Genomic DNA, 21762 nt, shown 5'->3' with positions numbered 1-21762 from the left:
GGCGGATTCAGGGGGGGGGCACCCAGGCACGTGCCCCCCCTGTCATTTATTTTGTAGCTGAGGACCAGGGCTTTCCAACGAGCCCAGCCCCGTGTCTCTAGCCCCCCGGGAACCGGAGATATCGCCTGGCAAACCTGTAACGTTTTTTCCCCATAGGATAATATGGGACCCGTCAATTCCGACCCCCACCCGGTTCCGACGGCTGCCAGTTCCCGCCCTGGCATCACAGAAGCTTGTGGTTGATTTTATTCAATTCCAAATCGCTGGGCCTTCAATATGATATCAGGCTGGTCCAAATCGGTCAATCGGTTCCAGAGATATTGCGTGTAAACCGATTTTTTTATTTTTGAAATGTAATTTCATAGCTGTTCATGTTCTTTGAGGGCAGATTACTCTGGATCCAAACGTTCCAGTTTCACTGGACCAAAATCATTCAAAGCCCGATCAAAAGTTCTTTAATATAATACTTGTCTCATGTAAATGGGTCAGTTGGTTCTGAAGATATAGCCGGTTAAATGAGATAACTGGTTAAAGGGGGGAGGGGTGGTTTTCTCTCCCCCTCACACCAGAAAATGCAGGGACTAGGCTGGTGTAAAAGGGGCCAACCTGGGAATGCATTTTCTGGTGTAAAAGGGGTATTATTTCAAATAGCCGGGACCTGCAGTACTCTGAATACAGCCAGGCTCTGCCACTATCAGTGGCTATCACTTCTGCCTGGCGGCGGCTGTCCCCTTTTTATCACGAGCATGTATTCCCCCTTGGCAATGAGCATGTAATCCCACATGGCAACGAGCATGGAACCTCTGGCAATGAGCATGTAGAGAAGCAGCACTTATGTAGCATAATTTTTAATAGGCATTATGGTTTTTGGCATAACACATAATGGACATAGGGCAGTATTCAACGTAGAAAATTCTCCGTGCATGGCGAGAGATTTTTTCTCTCGCCATGCACTCTCCGTGTTCCGGAGCCTCCTGCTCCCACTATTCAACGTATTTAAGACTCGCCGCCACTCGCGGCGAGTCTTAACCCCTGCAGCGGACGAGCGTCCGCGGCAGGGAGCTGACAGGGAGCCGTGGGACGGTGGCATCCAGGGAGATTAAAGTCTCCCTGGATGCCCCAGAACATATGTGGAGGGTAGGGGGCCCCCCGGGACCCAGGCAGTACAGGCTGCCCCCCCCTATAGCCAGCGGGGGACCCAGTATTCACTGCACCCGAACGTGCATATTAACTATCGGGTGCAGTGAATATATGAATATCTAATGAGCGGTTCGATCGCTCAGGCCCCCTGCTGGCTGCACTTTGTAAAAAAAAAAAAAAAAAAAAAAAGTAAAAAAATATATATTTTTTAATTAAATATATATTTATGTGCTATAAGCACATGAATAAAAACAACATGCCCCTTCACAGAAAAAAAAACCTGAATTTTTGACACGAAAATAAAAAAAAAAAATCCTTTTAGATTAAAAGTTCACATTCCAGCTCTCCATCAAAAGATGGAGAATTTCTACACGGAGAGAGACGGCGAAAATCACTTAGAAAGACGGAGAATATTTCACATTGAATAGGGTTGCTCGCTTTTGGAGAGCAAAATGCTCCGTCCAAGGCGAACAAAGCACAAATTCTCCACAAAACACGGAGAACTTTTCTCATTGAATACTGCCCATAATGGCGTGTAACTTAACGTGTAATGGACATTATGGTGTAAATGTTTAATGCGAGCCTTTGGTGGACAATGTCCCTGTTTATGAAGTGTATTGTGAATTTTGGCTTAATCTGTGTGGCATTATGTGAATTCTGGCTCAATCCATGTGGCATTATGTGAATTTTGTCTCATTCCGTGTGGCATTATGTGAATTTTGGCTCAATCCATGTGGCATTATGTGAATTTTGGCTCAATCCATGTGGCATTATGTGAATTTTTTCCCAATCCGTGTGGCATTATGTGAATTTTGGCTCAATCCGTGTGGCATTATGTGAATTGTGGCTCAATCCATGTGGCATTATGTGAATTTTTTCCCAATCCGTGTGGCATTATGTGAATTTTGGCTCAATCCGTGTGGCATTATGTGAATTTTGGCTCAATCCATGTGGCATTATGTGAATTTTGGCTCAATCCTTATGGCATTTTATGCATTTGGCTCAATCCGTGTGGCATTATGTGAATTTTGACACAATCCATTTGGCATTATGTGAATTTTGGCTCAATCCGTGTGTGTTATTATGTAATTTTGGCTCAATCCATGTGGCATTATGTGAATTTTGACACAATCCATGTGGCATTATTTGAATTTTGGCTCAATCCATGTGGCATTATGTCAATTTTTGGCTCATTCCATTTGGCATCATGTGTAAGGGGCAAGTATAATGGGGTCTAGTATTTTGTTGCATAATGTGTAGAAGTTGTATATGGTGTTGACACGCCCCCTGTTGAGTGGCCACACACCCTTTTCCGGAGCGCGCCTTTGGAGCGCGCACAACTACATCCTTCACTTTTGTCGCCATGGTGGGCCTGCGTACTTTAAATGCCAGGGCCTATTTTTAATTCCATTCCCACCCTCTCCTGCCGCTCTCTTAGCATGTACACTGGCACCACTAACACCGCCCCTCCCCCACCCAAACCCTTTTTTTATCATGGTGCCCCCCCCTGTCATTTTATCCTGGATCCGCCCCTGCATATTATGGCACATAAGCTTGATGCCAGGGTCTTCATACTCAATGCCAAGGGAGTTTACATGCTCCTAGCCAGGGGGAAGCAGTCTGACAGCCGGGCAGAAAGGGGTGTGCTGCCCAGCTGTCTAAATAGCGGGTCCGCAGTGGCTGCAGTGAAACAGTGTGCCAGCCGGACAGAAGAAGTGGGCTGCCTGGCTGTCTTTAGAGTGGGTCTGCGGCAGTTTGAAATCTCGCGCTGGGCAGCCAGCCAATAGGAGCTGGCAGCCCAGCAGCCAATCAGGAGTGGCAGTGGAGTCTCATGATTGGCTGCCGGGCCGCAAGCTCCTATCGGCTGGCAGACTAGCGCAACATTTCAACTGAACTTAGAAAGCCAGGTGACAGGCAGCTCACCGCTTCTGCCCGGCACAGATAAATACTGACCCACAAACACTGACACAATGACAATGGCACACAGATGCTGACACACATTGACACATGGACACTGGTGGACGTGGTAGAGGAGGATGGGGGGATTGAAGGAGGGGGATAGTGGGAGTGGATGAGAGGGGGACAGAAGGGAGAGCAAGGGTTTGACATACAGTAGTTGCGACAGCATGAAATATTTATAACAGCAAGTGTCCCACCTAATTTGCTTTGATCCTCTCCCCCTGTGTACCTCCTCTCATCTGCCCAGACTGGATCTCTTCCTCTCTGGTAGCGAGGCCGGATCTCCACAGCAGCGCAGGGTCCCCGCTCCACAGTGACGCATCTGCTCCTTTCTTTCCGCAGCACCAGATCTCTGCAGCTGCAGCGCAGGCTCCCCAGAGCTGGGTCTGCTCCTTTCTTTCCCTGGCGCCAGATCTGAAGCAGCAACAGAGCAGGATCCCCAACTCCCACGCCGTGTCTGCTCCCTTCTCTCCCCGGGTGCCAGGCCTGCTCCTCCTGCACCCGGCGCTGGATCTCCTGCACTCTCTCCCGGGCGCCAGGTCTCGTCCAGTCCCCAGCTCCCGCTACCTGCCGCTGGGTCTTCAGCTGCCCTATTGGTCGAGGGGACCAAAAAGCTCTACCCGGTGTGCCAGGAGGGGATTTTAGTGCAGGACATAGTGCCCCATGAGAGCCGAGAGGGGGATGAGAGAGTCTGCCGCTGGATGGATTGGTGGGTGGCCCAGACAGTTCCACCGGGTATGTGAGGGGTGTTTTAAAGCCTGACACAGCTGCCGGGCGTTGAGCGGTGTGAGCAGGGGGAGCGGAGAGGTGTCTAATGCGGTTGTAGGGTGGGAGGTGGAGAAACGGCTCTGTCGGGCGGGTAAGCAGGGGAGTCAGATGCCATGGCTTCTGAGAGAAAAAAAAAATCAGTGCTCGAAGAAAGTGGCGGTATGACATACCGTCCTATACCGGCCCACTTCGAGCACTGGTCTAGTATATATAATTTTGTCTAAACAATTGTTGTTGGTTTTGTATAAATAATCCAGCTGATACTGAATTAATGTTCATGGTATAGGCTATTTATACTTTTCTATATTTATTGTTTACCTATATTTATTTCATCCACCCTATAAATAATTATTAGTGATATTTGAAAGCAAAGATCCGTAAAAAAATTTTTTATGTAACGGAGATATCATTATGTATATTAACTGCTTCATTGGTTATTAATTATATATACAGTCTTTTTATTTTGTATTGCTTTATCTGAATTTTACCGTTTCCTTTGAAATGTTCTTCTTTTATATTAGGGTATGGTTTATCTATACATTCTACAGGGTTGGGATCATTTGGTCTACAGCATGATGGTCGACAGTCATTAGGTCGACACCATTAGGTTGGCATGTGAAAAGGTTGACATGGGAAAAGGTCGACATGGTTGTAGGTTGAAAGGTCATTACTTCGACAGGTCGTTAGTTCGACAGGTCATTAGTTCGACAATGTCTAGGTCGACAGTGAAAAGGTCGACATGGGGTTTTTCACTGTTTTTTTTACTTTAAACAGGCAGGCCATTCCTTGGAATCTCCTAAATATGTCATTATAGAGAAGCTCTACAAAGAAAGGCGGTCATTCTAACTGACTCGGGCCCTGGCATAGTCTCTTGGGTGACCGATGTTTTCTTACTGCGCGTGCGCATATGCGCATTTTTAGAGCTGCTGAGCGGGCACCTTCAGCGACTTGCATAGTTGTCATGGTGCTCACACAGGGAGGGGTGGTATGGAGACGGACAGGGGTGTTCGGAGGTGATCGCCATGCATTTCCTGGGCATACGCACGAAAATGCTGGGTGCACCCAGGATAACACTGGTTGTCCCCATGCGAACGCAGGCGGGCAACTGCCTGCCGGGGGGTGAGCGGCTGATGTTACAGTATGTCAGCCACCCGGCCAGTTCTTGGACTGGACGCATACCACCCAACATACCCTCTCCAGGAGGGATGGAATGCTCTTTTCCTGGACTTCCCTGGTAAGGTATGATTGCCCTCACCTAGGGGCAATTGATAAGAAAGGTGTCACCACAGGTGATCGCAATCATACATTACCAGGGAAGTCCAGGTACAGAGCATTCCATCCGTCCTGGAGAGGGTCATGTTGGGAGGTATATGGGCGCCGCACGTCTAAGTCAGCCCAGACTGACTTACAGTAGATTTGTGAGCAGGGTAGAAATTATTCAATAGTCGTCAACAATCAAATGATTCCAGCCCCGCACACGCTGCCCTGCGAATGGATGTTTACATAAAACACGGCAGTGGTGGGGAAGACACATAGTGGTCGTCAGTCTACCTTATTGGTTTACTTGTGACCTTGTTTCCATAACCATACCTTAGCCCAGATCTTCCCAAAATATGCCTTAAGGTGCCCACTGGCGGGGCATGATTCTGGTTCACTTGCAAACGCAAATTCTTTCTCTAATGAAAAAAAACATGTGCACTGGGGGGGGCGGCAGATGTAACATGTGCAGAGAGAGTTAAGGCCCATACACACTTGACGATTTTCAGCTGAAAATCGCTCAAAACAGCCGTTTTGAGCGATTTTCGGCTCAAAATCGCCTAGTGTGTATGGCACAGAGATTGCCCACTAGCGATGATGCGCGCTCCCGCATCATCGCTAGGAAAGTGGTTCATCTGCTGGTTTTACCAGCAGATGAGGCGATGATGGATGGTTTTTCATCCATCATCGCCATGTGTGTACGCCTGCCGGGCTGAAAGATTAACCACTTTCAGCCCGGCGGACCGCCCCGCTGCCCCCCCCCTCGCCCCCTCGCCTGTCATACTCACGGCACCCTGCTCTCTCCCTCTGGCCGCCCGGCTGCTGCTGCTCCCCGGCCAGGTTAAACACCCGGCTGGCCCCGCCCCCCGCCCTGCACAACACGGAGCAGACAGCACAGAAGTGCTGTCTGCCCAGCTAAACACACTGACCACCAATGTTTATATATTTCTACCCACTGCCACCAATGTATTACCGTATTTTTCGCTCTATAAGACGCACCTGACCATAAGACGCACCTAGTTTTAGAGGAGGAAAACAGAAGAAAAAATATTCTGCTAGGGTCAGGGAAAAACCCTCTATGAGATGATGGTAATCTGGAGGTTATATGCCATTTTTATTTATTTCTCATATTTCCTTTCTGTGTGTTCTGGGCCATATGGTTAATAGTCCTCTATTAACAAAGTTCTGGCATTAGCCAGTCCAGTGGAGTGCCTGGAGCCAGCCTGCAACCTGGAGTACCTGCTTCCTTTTACACAACCCCTCTTATTTCCATAAGACCCTTAACCCTGGTACCTTTAATATGAAGTTTCCAGAGAACGACACCAAATGTCTGCACTGTAGGAGTCCTCTTGCAGCTCTCAGAGCCTCTGCTCTGCTAGTCAGTTTGCCAGTGACTAGGCCAGGTATGTATGTGGCAGGGTGACAACATGTCCTCTCAGCCTGTAGAGCTGTCGCGGCTGCCGTCTCCCCTCCTTAGGAGCTTGTATGGCAGAGCCGAGGGCTTGTGCAGCATCGAGGGGGGGGGGGGGGGGAGAATATCTTCTCTGCCCGTGGGAGCTACTATATGCTGTATGCTGCGGCTGGCTTTTCCCCCAGCCTCTCACCTCTACGGGCTGCGTGGCAGTGCCGGGAGCTTGTGCGGCGGTGCCGAGAGTTTGTACAGCGGCTCTCCCTCCCTCAGCTTCCCACCTCTGCATCGGGAACTTGTGCGGCGGTGCCGGGGGCTTATGCAGTGGCGAAGGGGGAGAGAATATCTTCTCAGCCTGTCAGTGCTGCCGTATGTCGCGGCTCTCACCTCCGGCTTCCGCTAGCTTTGCCTTAGGTTCCTGGGTCAGCGTTGTGAAGCGTTGTATTCGCTCCATAAGACACTTTTCTCCCCACTTTTTTTGGGAGAAAAAGTGTGTCTTATGGTGCGAAAAATACGGTAATTTAAGGGCAGGAAATATTATTATTATTAATATTATATATATATATATATATATATATATATATAAAAATATATATTATAATATATATATAAATATATATTATAATATATATATAAATATATATTATAATATATATATAAATATATTATAATATATATATAAATATATTATAATATATATATAAACATATTATAATATATATATATATTATAATATATATATATATACATATATATAATATTGTATGGCCAGGTAGCGCCCCAGGCGGGGGGGGGGCGCTCCGGCACTACTCGCTCCACTGGGGAAGGAGGTGTGATGCGGGTGCCGCGTTGCTCCACGGGGTATCGCTCCGAGGGAGGGAAGGGGCTGTGGGTGATGCGGCCGGCGCTGCATGGCTCCACGGGGGGAGGCCGGCGGGTGATGCGGTGAGGGCTGCCACGTCGGAACCCTTGGAATTCAAACCCAGCCCATTTATAATGAAAGATTTTCAGCAAAGTCTTTCGCCCTTCTGAAAATCTCTTGCTCTTTAGGGACAATAGCTCAGTGTGTACGCACTACTTTGGTGAAAGATATATCTATCAAAGATTTTGGCAAAGTCTTTTGAAATGAAAATCTTCAAGTGTGTATGGGCCTTTAGATTTGGGTGAGGTTTGTACTTCAAACTGATATGTATATTGCAGTGTAAAAATACAGCAGCCAGTATTGACCGTGCACAGAAACAAAATAATACCCAAATCTAACTCTCTCTGCACATGTTACATCTGCCCCACCTGCAGTGCATATGGTTTTGTCAATTAAAGGAAGAATTTGCTTTTGCATGTGAATCAGGCCATTGATGCAATATGCTCTGTGCCTTTTGTACTAGATCATCGAATCCAGTTTAAAACGCATGTGATACGCAGCGGTGTAGCTACAGTAGTTGCCACGGTGCCTGGAACAAGGGCATGTTTCGCTCCCCCCCGATTTGTAGTAGGCGGGGCTCTTGCGTGGCGAAAAGGGGACGCAGCCTAACATTATACCACACACCGTAATGCCCATTTCGCATAAAGCCAGATGCTGTAATGCCAGTTACGCAGAAGGTCACACATGATACCCATTACATACTATATATCAAACCGTAATGTCTATTACACATCTGACACAAGTGCCACTTACCTACATGCTCATTGCTAGGAACTTCATGCTCGATTCTAGGGGCTTCATGCTCGATGCCAAGCAGCTTCATGCTCGTTGCCAAGGGGGACTAAAATTGCTTGTTGCCAAGGGGGACTAAAATTGCTAGTTGCCAAGGGGGGCTAAAGTTGCTCGATGCCAAGGGGGGCTAAAGTTGCTCGTTGTCTAGGGGGACTAAAATTGCTCGTTGCCAAGGGGGACTAAAATTGCTCGTTGCCAAGGGGGACTAAAATTGCTCGTTGCCAAGGGGGGCTAAAGTTGCTCGTTGTCAAGGGGGGCTAAAGTTGCTCATTGCCAAGGGGAACTAAACTTGTTGCCAAGGGGGACTAAAATTGTTGCCAAGAGGGACTAAAATTGTTGCCAAGGGGGCGCTAGCAGGGAGTAATAGTGCAGATCAGGGAGGGTGGGGTTGAGTGATAGTGCAGAGCAGGGACAGAGGGTGGGAGGGAGTAGTGTGGAACAGGGGGGGGAGGGGGGGAGTATTAGTGTGGAGAGAGGGTGGGAGGTAGTAGTGTGGAATAGGGAGGGAGTAGTGTGGAGCCCGTTCTCCTCCCCCCCCCCCACCTGTCAGGGGAAGTGTGTGGTCGGCACCCCCACCCGCTCCCAGTTGATTGGCTGCTGGACCGCAAGCGCCTATTGGCTAGCGGTCCAGCTGGAGACGTGGATTTTAAATAGCACCACGTCTCCCGTACAGTAGCGGGGAGCCGGCCGAGAGCTAGCGGGGGAGATGGCGCGGCAGAGAGAAAGTGCAGTGGAGCGGGCGAGCTGGCGGTGCTGGCACAGCTCCGGAGCCATGATAGCTTCCAGCGCCCGGAGCTGGTGCTCCACCGGCACCGCCCTCCCTACACCTCTGGTGATATGCTACTAAAGCGTGTATTTTAAAATAGAGGCAATGCTATCTAGTGCAAAAAGTACGGACTACATATACTTTTTGTACTTTGTGGGTGCGCACATTACAGCACAAGGAAAAAAAAACAAGAGATGAGCGGGTTTTAGATCCTAGAGATCCGAACCCCCACAAACTTACCTGATCCGAGGCCGGATCTGAGGAGTTCGCCGGTTCCCGCCATCTTTTCGAGTCCAAATCGAGGCTAAAATGTCATTATCCCTTGTCGGATTCTCGCGAGACCTGGGGATATATAGTTCCCGGCGGTCGTCGCCCTTTTTGAAGCAGGCTGGTGATTTCAGACAGCACGGATGTGTCCGTGCTGTCTGCTGAGGGGGAAACCTGCCTGGGGGGGGGTGTTTGATTAATGCATAGAGGGGCTGCTAGTGCTGCAGAGGGGGCTGCATTATTTTAATAAAAAAAATCATTCAGTATTTTTTTTTTATCAATTACTGCTGCCAGTGCCCAGGATGCCCGCATGTGTGCTGCATCAGTCCAGGGGTGCCCATATGTGTACTGTATCCATCCAGGGGTGCCCACATGTGTGCTGTATTTGTCCAGGGGTGCCCACATGTGTGCTGTATCAGTCCAGTGGTGCCCGCATGTGTACTATATCCATCCAGGTGTGCCCACATGTGTGCTGTATTTGTCCAGGGGTGCCCACATGTGTGCTGTATCAGTCCCGGGTTCCCCGCATGTGTGCCGTATAATTCTATGGGTGCCCCATGTGTCCCGTATCAGTCCAGGGGTGCCCGCATGTGTGACATATAATTCCATGGGTGCTCCCATGTGTCCTGTATCAGTCCTGGGGTGCCCGCATGTGTGCCGTATAATTCTAGGGGTGCCCCCATGTGTCCTGTATCAGACCAGGGGAGCTGCCCTTTTTTTTAAATGAAAATAAAAATAAGTTTTTTTTTTTTTTACTGCAAGGGCTTTTAAATGCGCTGTAGTCCAGGGGAGAGCCAAGAGTGCTGTATAATTCATGGGGTGTTGCTAAGTCTGCCGTATAATTCCAGGTGTGCTGCTCTTTTTTATAATTAAGTGTGTCATATAATTCATGGGTTGCTGCAAAGTCTGCTGTATAATTCATGGGGTGCTGCTAAGTGTGCCGTCACAGTCCAGGGGTGATGCTAAGTGTGCAGTATCAGTCCAAGGGTGAGCCAAGTGTGCTGTATAATTTATGGGGTGCTGCTAAGTCTGCTGTATCAATCCAGGGGTGCTGCCACTTTTTTATTAAAAGAATAACTATTTTTTTTTGCAGGAGTGTCACTATGTGTGCCATATAATTCCATGTGTGCTGTGTCAGTCCAGGGGTTCCACCATCTGTGCCGTATAATACCATGTTTGCTGTCATGTGTGCTGTATCAGGTCAGGGGTGCCACCATCTGTGCCATATAATTCCTTGGGTAAGCCAAGTCTGCTGTATAATTCATGGGGTGCTGCCAAGTGTGCTGTATTAGTCCAGGGATGATGCTAAGGGTGCCATATCAGTCCAGGGGTGATGCTAAGTGTGCCGTATCAGTCCAGGGGTGCTATTAAGTGTGCTGTATCAGTCTAGTGTTTGTGTCGCTTATCATAGTTATCCAACTACTTCTGTGCAACCTTTTGGCCTAAAAACAATATTGTGAGGTGTAAGGTGTTCAGAATAGACTGGAAAATAGTGGAGACAGTGGCGTAACTAGGCCTCCGCAGCCCCCGCCATGGTGGGGAGGCGCAGAGTAACTATGGGCGCCGGGGGGGCTGCGGTGTTATAGTTACCCGCTGCGCTGCTGCCCGGCCGCATCTTCGGTCACTGTCCCGTCACTCGCTCCCGGCGCCGGCTCCTGCTGATAATGAAAAGTGACACTTAGAAAATGGCTGCCCCCGTATTGCAGACAGTTTTGGCAGCCATTTTCTAAGAGTCACTTTTCATTATCAGCAGGAGCCGGCGCCGGGAGCGAGTGACGGGACAGTGACCACAGATGCGGCCGGGCAGCAGTGCAGCGGAGACTGGAGCAGCGGAGCTGAGGGAGACTGGATGCGGCTCTGTCAGGTATGGGTATGGGGAGGGGGGGGGGGCGCCGATAAAGTTTGGCGGGGGGTCGCAAATTATATAGTTACGCCACTGAGTGGAGATCAATGCTCTTGAGGTTAATAATAGCGTAGGAGAAAAAAAACACCTAAATTCTGTGATTTTGGTGTTTTTTATGCTTTAAAAAAAAAAAAATCAGAACCCAAAACCCAAAAACTAAAACGTTGAGGGAGTGTTTTGGCAAAACCCATTAGAACCCAAAACCTGAAGGTAATCATAACTCAAAACCCAAAACGCGAAAATTGGCCGGTGCACATCCCTAAAAAAAACACTGTATGTGGGCACCTTCACAGTCCAGGTTTTAAGGATATCCAGGCTTAAATTCAATAGACTAATGTTATTAAGTCACCTGTGCTGTCACATGGACATCCTTAAACCCTGGACAGTAATTGCAGAATTTGGGAAATTCGGCCTACATTGTTTTTCTAAGGATCATGTGGTGTTAATTCCAAGATGTATCGCAAGACCTGTGACACTGACCCACAATATCATGTAATATTCTGGAGCTCTATAAATCATGATAAAATGATTGTTACCCTGCAGCAGCTAATGTAAGCCCACATTTATACACATGTAAAACAATATTAATCCTATGTAAAATAATGACTTGGAGACATATTGGTGATGACAAGGGTCAGGTTTACTAATTAATAGCTGAAGTTTACCAGAGTTTAAATGTTCAAATTATTAAATTATCAATGAGTTGGGTTTAATTAACAACACTTTAAAAATAATTAGCAGCTTAGCAGCTCTTCCAACACACCCACGAGGTGGCTGCTCAATGTCGTTTTTTTTTTTGGGGTGTCGCCAGTAGCCCTAATCCCCAGCTTGTTCACATCAATTCCCTCCAGTTTCAAAACAGGAAATTTAAGTAAAATAGAAAAAAACACTGTAAACATGTAACAACGATTGTTGGAACTGGAGGGATCAGTGACAAGTGTTTTATTAATTTGAAAAATACAAAAACTAAATTGAAAAAAAACACTGTAAAAGTGTAAAAACTTTTGAACTTTAAAACAGGAACTCACCGCTTTAGACCATGATCTTATGTTTGGTTGTTCTGCTTTGCTGGGGAGCCGTCAGTAAAGGTGGGAGAAATGATTCGGGTTCAAGAGTCTCACGCGGCACAGAGGGCAGATGTTGTTGACCTGCAGCCATTCTGTCAGACAGGGAACATGGAAGGTATGGTGACAGTACGATACAGCCATTTCTGTACCTACCCCAATGTCAGAGATACAGATGGAGCAGTACTCTGGTTCCTCTCCGTCTGCAATGGTGCGCCTGCTGTAGGTTGGGAGATGGGACAGGACGAGCCGCATGATGCTGTCCAGCAGGAGGTGATCTACTCTCTCTGCAACTGCCTGATGGTCTCTTCCTCTTCGTCCAGATCTTCCTCTTCCCGATGATGGTCCTGATCTTCTTGCTGACTGACTCCCACGGGATGGTCTGCAGCGTCCTGACCTCAGCCATGTCCCTCTGATGTTCGGGTTCAAAAGAGAGAAGAATTGCACTATGGATGCACACCTAAAGGGAGGAATATTTCAAACAGATGGAAATATTCTGGTCTTTTTTAATTTAAAAAATTATACTTTATTGTTAATTCAATCTAAAAAAAGAGAGATGAACAACCTATCAGGATTTTTTAACATATAGAATCCGTGTAGTGATCTCCCTTTGTTGCTTGTGAAATTTCAAGAGAGGTTAAAATGAACATACATACATACAACACATAATGTGGTGTGCCATTGCACGGAAAGAAAAAAGTAGTGAATAAAGGGAATAAAAGTGTTCCCCTTATGCTGGTTTACAAAGAGACGTTGTGTCCTAGTTAGGTTCCTTTTCTGAGAGGATCAGATGTTTTAAGGTTCACCCTTTCAATAGGGTCAGTACCCCTAGGTTTACTAGCCCCCTCTCACAGGGTTTTGCAAATATTGGGAGTAATTTCAGTTGTGGATTTAGTGTCACCTAGAGTCGAAAGGAGTGTAATTTTACCAGACAGTTATGTTTATTACTGTATTCCTGGTCTCCTTTTCCTTTGTAGGTTCAGGTAGTTAACCACCATTTGGCTATGTATTACTTGATATGCTTTTAAGTTTCTGGGGAGATTTGTCTCTGACTTGAAACTATACATATAAATACCACTTGATCATATTAGTCACACCAAGTTTCTTCTTTTAATCATACGGTATTTTCTTATGTGCAGGTTTGGGTGCACTATGGCTCTCTCTCACTGAGCTATAGGCTATATTTTTTTATACATCTAGGCTAAATGCATTTTGGGCAGTTGTTTGTGTGTGAATTGTGGTGACTCAAGAGTGTTGTGATGCCGCTCACTCTCACTGAGTTGCATCAACTGGTATTATGATACTAGGGTTGAATTCCCTTAATCAGAGCTTTAGTATTACAGCTCTTTCTCACTGATGCCGCTCACTCTCACTGAGTTGCAACTGGTATTGTGATACTAGGGTTGAATTCCCTTTAATCAGAGCTTTAGTATTACTGCTCTTTCTCACTGATGCCGCTCACTCTCAATGAGTTGCAACTGGTATTGTGATACTAGGGTTGAATTCCCTTTAATCAGAGCTTTAGTATTACTGCTCTTTCTCACTGATGCCGCTCACTCTCACTGAGTTGCAACTGGTATTGTGATACTAGGGTTGAATTCCCTTTAATCCGAGCTTTAGTATTACTGCTCTTTCTCACTGCTGCCGCTCACTCTCACTTGAGTTGCGTCAATTACTGTTATGATACAGTTATAATATTAGGGCTGAATTCCCTTCAAATCGAGTCGTATATCGGGGTTGAATTCCCTTGATAAGAGCTTTTGATATTTTGGCTCTCTCTTATTGAGTCACTACTGTAATATATTTCTATTGAGTTAATCACACAACTGCCTCGTTTAAACTGTATGACACTTTTTTTCTGTGCAAGTTTTGGGTGCAATACAGCTCTCTCTCACTGAGCTATTTGCTACTCAAATACATGCACTGTCTGGGCTCATTGCCCTTTAAATCGTGCCTGCTATCATTATAATATTTGGATATTAATTCTTCTAGTTTCAATATTCGCAGTGTGACTCTCTCTCACGGAGCCACTACCGCAACATATGAAAGAAATACCGTATGTATTTTATCACACTGAAATCCAATATTATAGCACTATTTTGTGTGCAAATATAAGTGCAATATAGCTCTCTCTCACTGAGCCATACTGCTGCTTATATTTAGTATGATTTCGGTTCCAGCACTATTTTTAGTGCAAATATAAGTGCAGTATAGCTCTCTCTCACTGGGCTATCCTGCTACTTATATTAATATATAATCTGGGCTAATTGCCCTTTGGATATCCCGTTGTATGTGGGTGACGGTGATAAAAAGTTTCTAGTGAAGCGATATGACTCTCTCTCACTGAGTCATAATTGCTATGATTTGTATTTTACTGATTAGATTAAATACTTTTACTGTGGTTTTTGGTATTGCAGTATAACTCTCTCTCACTGAGTCATAGCTGCTAAGATTCACATTCAGTAATTGGATTAGATAATTCTGAAAATCCCCAGTCAGTAAATAGTTTTACAATTGCTCTGCGATTGAGGTGTGCAGTTATACTGCTTCACATTAGTATTTCAATTCACTGACAATGGTTATTGGTCGCCATCTAGTGGTGGTTTCCCTGCATTGAGAGGGACCAGAGTGGTCTTTTACTCTCAATGTACTGTGACTGTCTCTCTTGGAACTATGTATCTAACATCAAACACATTAAGTCATGAATACATTATTAATACATTTTATATGTTTTATGGCTATTATGTAACCAGCATATAGGCTAACACGCGGTTTCACAAGTCTGCTTCCTCAGAGCCACAAGCCGAGTGTCTCCTGCTAGTTATATTTATTGGTATGGGTCAGCCAATCATTTTCATGCTTTCTATCATGTGGTGCTGCCTCTCCAATGGGCATACATCGTTTTTGCCCTTATTCTTAGCACTATTTCCGCCCTTCTTTCATTTCCCCGTCCATGTGACCTGCGTGTGACATCATCACGCTGGTCACATGGGGTTTTTCAGCCAATCGCGGCTTTTCCACCGCAAACCCGGAAGTTCAGGGTTTGTATTGTCCGCCCCGGACTCTGTATCTTTAATACAAGCCGGTTTATTTTTGTATTTTATTGATGCATATCCTTATATTTATGAGTCCTTATTTGCAGTACTCAGAAATCGCTATCTGTACTATTGTTGTGTGTCTTTTTCAGACACTGTGCTTGGGGGAATCCTTCTGGCTGGTAGATAGGTTATTATTGTATTCCTATTATTGGGATCCTGGTTTCCCGGAATCTGGATGGGTTATATTTAGCTATCTTCTAAGCATGTATGCTTTCTTATAATAGCCCCGAACTCTGTGTTTCACAGTATGTTCAGATTGATTATAGATCTTCTACTGTGTCACAAGTTTCAGTGTTTAAAATCATTGAATTATAATCCAGTTAGACAATATAAACCTTATGATGAAGAATAATAGTATCTCAAGAATAATATTATTATAATTAAGATTGTGTTTAATTATGATGTGGTTCCCTTTTGTGATCTGAGGGCTATGATACTGGTTGTGTGTGTTCTGTGAATATGCTGGAGATTTATAAAGTATAAATAACTCATATTAGTGAGTGCCAATAGTGAGAAGAGTGGTTCTTTGATGAAGTAAAATAAAATAAATATAAATAATAATAATAATAATAATAATAATAATAATAGTAATAATATAAATAAAAATAAAAATAAAATAAGATGGTGAAAAAAACGGGAGTGAAAAAATGGGGGTGTGATGAATTCATATGTATGTATTATTGTACATACTGTGCTAATCTTGAGTGAGGATGGTTTAGTGCTCTTTAAGATGGAGATTAAGTCTCCAATATTTAGTAAGTGGTTAAGACTTATTTTATTGGATATTTTAATACATTATGAACTCATTTTTAATTGAGTTTACATGTTCTTTTGTCATCCTATTTCTAAAGGATTGCGTGGGTTGCAAGTTGATCGTATTTTTCACTGTATTGTTGGATATTTTATTTTCTTCCTTTTATTTCCAGGATATCCCTAGATGTCAGAGTTCGAAGCCGAAAGTTCCAACACTTCATAAGGTAAGTACCTTTTCTTTAGGTTGTATTTTTATGTGAGTTTTCTTTTTATATAGGTGAATTTTTTCTTGATGTACCGTTATATATATATTAAATATTAAAATTGGTTCTCGTAAGTTTAATCTCAGGATCTTCAGTCTATGTCGGAGTCTTGTTCCTACCAATTTATTAAGGAGGAATATGGTATGAATTTCACGTTAATTAAGGTGATTTGAATTTTGAGGAGGCTTTTATGTGTATCCAGGTTTTATGTCATATCTCTATTCAATGAAGGTTTTTCATGTGAGGATTACATCCCCTAAATGTCACAGAGAGGGATGCTATTTTAAAGTTTAAGGGTTGTCTTTATATTCGGTAGGGTGAGTGTCAGTTCTCACAAAAATGGCAGGTAGCTGTTACTCTCATTCAGCCCTTTTGGGGTTAGGCAGTCCATCAAATAAATCATTTTGGTCTCAGTCTTTAGGAGTTCCTTGTCTAGGTCTCCGCCTCTTATTCCTAGTTTGACATGGACCATTCCGAAGGCTTTCAGATTTTTCGGGTCGCTGTTGTGGGATTTGAAAAAGTGTTTGGCCACCGGGGTTAGTGTCTTGAATTTACTATGATCCTTGGTGGCATTTCGGATACTGCTGATATGTTCTAATATCCGCACTTTCAGGGTTCTGCTCGTTTTTCCAATATATGACTTTCCGCATGGGCATTTCAGATGGTAAATTACCCCTATGCTTGTGCATGTTATGTGGTCTGTAATGATCCACTTCTTCCCGAATTTATCGGTGTAGTCTTTTGTTGTTTCCATATATTGGCAGGCCTTGCATTTCCCACAGCAGTTGAAGCCTTTTCTGGTTGTTGGTGTTTTGGGTTCTGATAAGTGGCTGCGCACTAGGGTATTCCTGATGCTCCTTGATTTTCGCCAACTTATTTGAACTTCACTTGGTAGATTATCTTTGAGATCTTGGTCAGTTTCGAGGATTGACCAGTGTTTTTGGAGAATGGCTTTCACCTGCTTCCAGTTATTGTTGAAAGTTCCAATGAACCTGACCGGTTCTTCCTTTGTTGCCCGTTTTTTGGGGACAAGCAGCGATTCCCTCGGGATTTCCTCGACGGATTTCATTGATTTCTTAATTAATCTTTTACTGTATCCTCTTTCTGTGAAACGGTTACTCAATTCCTTTTGCCTGTCATGGAAGGTTTCTGGGTCTGAACAATTGCGTTTGATTCGTATCAATTCGCCCTTAGGTATTGCTCTAATCGTGCTTGGCAGGTGGGCGCTTGTTGCATGTAAGATGGAGTTAGTAGATGTTTCCTTTCGGTACACATCAGTTTGTATCTTTCCTTCTTCGTCAATTGTGATAGTGAGATCCAGAAAATTGATTTTTCTTTGGCTTGCTTCCATTGTCAGTTTGAGGTTGAGATCATTTTGGTTCAGTTTTGAAATGAACTCGTTCAGATCTTGTTTCTCTCCTTCCCACAGTATGAGGATATCATCAATATATCGTAAAAATATGAGAATGTTGGAGGTATACTGTTCATATTGTTCTTGAAAAACTACTTCTCTTTCCCACCACCCCAGGTAGAGGTTGGCGTACGTGGGGGCACATGCAGTCCCCATCGCCGTCCCTCTCACCTGGAGGTAGTGGGCGCCATCACACGTGAAGTAGTTTTTAGTCAGGATGAAGTTCAGAGACTCGGTCAGGAAATCATTAAAATCGTGATTGTGGTTCATTTTAAGGAAATATTTGGTTGCTGCTATCCCATTCTCATGATTTATGCTGGTGTAGAGACTTTCTACGTCACATGTGACCAGCCACGTGCCCTCAGAGACAGAGAGATTTTCTAATTTTTGGAGTACGTCCATAGTGTCTCTTAGATGTGAGGGCAGTGCTGTCACATGTTGACGTAGAAACTGGTCCACATAAATACTGAGTTTTTCTGTGAGACTGCCAATTCCGGATAGGATTGGTCTTCCTGGAGGGAGTTTCTCATTCTTGTGAATCTTGGGTAACAGATATAGCGTCGGAGTTTTGGGTTTCTCCATTTTTAGATATTGATAATCGTTTTTACTGATTATTTGATTTTTAAACGCTTGATCAATCATATTGGTATATTCTGTGGTGAATTTGCCACTAGGGTTAAATGTTAGCCTTTTATAGCAGCTGGTATCCGTGAGCTGGCGTTTGAGTTCCTGTGTATATTGTTCACGAGGCCATAACACCACATTCCCGCCTTTGTCTGAAGGCTTAATGATTGTATCTTCCCATTTTTCCATTTCTCTGAGTGCCTCCCTTTCTCCTTTAGTTATATTTTCTCCTTTTAGGTTTCTTTCTCCTTTGAGGAGGTTGTCTAGGTCTTTAGATACTAGACTTTGAAATATTTGTACTTGAGGGCATATGTTGGGGTCTGGTAGGAACACAGATTTCTTTTTAATCTTTGTTCTGTCATGTGGTTCTAGGGGGGGAGCTAGGCAATCTGTGTTTTCCATGGCTAGTTCTTCTAGGATTTGGAGTGCCATTCTGTCTTCTTGTTCTAATTCTTCTGAGCTCTGAGATGTTAAGAATGTGATTGTATTGACATTACTAGTTGCTGGGCTCATGCCCGCTGCTATCATCAGTGCTCTCTCCTCATCTCTTTGACGTGCTTGATTTGCAAAGAATTTTTTCAGGAGTAGTTTTCTCGTGAAAAGGTTGAGATCTTTTTCCATCTCAAATCTTTGCATGTTGGATGTAGGGGAGAATGATAATCCTCTTTTTAGGATAGATTGCTGTTCTTCTGTCAGAATTTTGTTTGTGAGATTCACGATTTTGAGGGAGTCAGATGTTGTATTAGATTTGGTTACTCTCTGAATCGTCTCCTCTCCCTCGGTTCCTCTCTCCAATCCAAGGACTCTCTTTTTCTCCTGCCTCCCCTTGCCCCTCCTGATCTTTCTCCATACTCTTTGTGTTCCTTGCGGCCTTGCCCTAAAAAAAGCCTCCTATGATATTGGTTGTTTCTTGATTCTCCCTCCGATGACTCAGCCTCTGATGTTGAATAGTTTGATACGTTACTGTTTGTGTACGTTTGTTTCTGAGGTCGCGTGTTCCATCTAAAGACCTTATTATTCGCAAAATCAGTTCGATCCCGTTGGAATTTACGTCTTTTTCTTTCTATTATTTCTTTTTCATAGTCTTCGATTTCTCTCTTGTATTTGTCGTATCTCTGTTGGAACTGTTCCAGACCCTCAAAGTTTTTTAATTTTTCTCCTAGTTTGGAGATTTCTTGATTTAATCCTGTTAGAATGATCTCGTCATGCTTTATCAGTACTTTTATGAGTTCTCTTGAACATTGTAATAGTATGGTTTCCCAGTTTTTCTTCAGTTCTTCGTTGGCCAGTTCATATGCTGGAAATAATTTAGGCCTAAGGCCTCTTGGAATTAAATTTTGTTTCAGGTAGTTGTCGAATGTAGTTCTATTCCACAAAGTTTTACTTTGTTTCATAAGTGCAGTTTTTAATGAAAATAGATCATCTGACCAATTGGTAGTTGTACATTCCATCTTATCCGGGTTGTCTGTAAATACTGAGTCGATATCATTTCTCAACTTGTCCCGTCTGTTTTCCAGATCCTTGGATAAGCTGAAATTTGACATAGTTGCAGGAGTAGTCGGCTTGTTTTGTGTTGTTTATGTCTTTTTTTAAAAGATATAAATATCCCTTAGTTGTGGGTGTGTGGTGCTGGACGTTCCTCAGAAACCTGTTTTCACAGTATGTCTGGTATGCAATGGATTGGGGGTAGGGGAGAGGGAGTTAGGAGTCCGCACACACTTTTCTTTAGAGTATCCCCTATATTTTATTGGGGGGGGGTTTGCCTTCAATTACTGGTTATTTAGGCAGCGGGTGCTATCCAGGCAATATGGTTAGAGTACAGGTTCAAAAGAGAGAAGAATTGCACTATGGATGCACACCTAAAGGGAGGAATATTTCAAACAGATGGAAATATTCTGGTCTTTTTTAATTTAAAAAATTATACTTTATTGTTAATTCAATCTAAAAAAAGAGAGATGAACAACCTATCAGGATTTTTTAACATATAGAATCCGTGTAGTGATCTCCCTTTGTTGCTTGTGAAATTTCAAGAGAGGTTAAAATGAACATACATACATACAACACATAATGTGGTGTGCCATTGCACGGAAAGAAAAAAGTAGTGAATAAAGGGAATAAAAGTGTTCCCCTTATGCTGGTTTACAAAGAGACGTTGTGTCCTAGTTAGGTTCCTTTTCTGAGAGGATCAGATGTTTTAAGGTTCACCCTTTCAATAGGGTCAGTACCCCTAGGTTTACTAGCCCCCTCTCACAGGGTTTTGCAAATATTGGGAGTAATTTCAGTTGTGGATTTAGTGTCACCTAGAGTCGAAAGGAGTGTAATTTTACCAGACAGTTATGTTTATTACTGTATTCCTGGTCTCCTTTTCCTTTGTAGGTTCAGGTAGTTAACCACCATTTGGCTATGTATTACTTGATATGCTTTTAAGTTTCTGGGGAGATTTGTCTCTGACTTGAAACTATACATATAAATACCACTTGATCATATTAGTCACACCAAGTTTCTTCTTTTAATCATACGGTATTTTCTTATGTGCAGGTTTGGGTGCACTATGGCTCTCTCTCACTGAGCTATAGGCTATATTTTTTTATACATCTAGGCTAAATGCATTTTGGGCAGTTGTTTGTGTGTGAATTGTGGTGACTCAAGAGTGTTGTGATGCCGCTCACTCTCACTGAGTTGCATCAACTGGTATTATGATACTAGGGTTGAATTCCCTTAATCAGAGCTTTAGTATTACAGCTCTTTCTCACTGATGCCGCTCACTCTCACTGAGTTGCAACTGGTATTGTGATACTAGGGTTGAATTCCCTTTAATCAGAGCTTTAGTATTACTGCTCTTTCTCACTGATGCCGCTCACTCTCAATGAGTTGCAACTGGTATTGTGATACTAGGGTTGAATTCCCTTTAATCAGAGCTTTAGTATTACTGCTCTTTCTCACTGATGCCGCTCACTCTCACTGAGTTGCAACTGGTATTGTGATACTAGGGTTGAATTCCCTTTAATCCGAGCTTTAGTATTACTGCTCTTTCTCACTGCTGCCGCTCACTCTCACTTGAGTTGCGTCAATTACTGTTATGATACAGTTATAATATTAGGGCTGAATTCCCTTCAAATCGAGTCGTATATCGGGGTTGAATTCCCTTGATAAGAGCTTTTGATATTTTGGCTCTCTCTTATTGAGTCACTACTGTAATATATTTCTATTGAGTTAATCACACAACTGCCTCGTTTAAACTGTATGACACTTTTTTTCTGTGCAAGTTTTGGGTGCAATACAGCTCTCTCTCACTGAGCTATTTGCTACTCAAATACATGCACTGTCTGGGCTCATTGCCCTTTAAATCGTGCCTGCTATCATTATA

General features: G+C 44.0%; 1 long non-coding RNA gene across 1 annotated transcript in view; it reads left to right on the top strand.

Annotated features, from left to right (window-relative positions):
* LOC146026046 (uncharacterized) overlaps nt 1–21762 on the top strand; it is a 465463-nt gene that overhangs the window by 55046 nt on the left and 388655 nt on the right. The gene's annotated exons all lie outside the window — the stretch shown is intronic.

This window comes from Crinia signifera, chromosome 8, assembly GCF_055691185.1.
Source record: "Crinia signifera chromosome 8, ASM5569118v1, whole genome shotgun sequence".
In the NCBI taxonomy this organism is placed as follows: Eukaryota; Metazoa; Chordata; class Amphibia; order Anura; family Myobatrachidae; genus Crinia; species Crinia signifera.
Note: the sequence above shows the minus strand (reverse complement) of the source record. Positions and strands in the feature narration are given on the sequence as shown.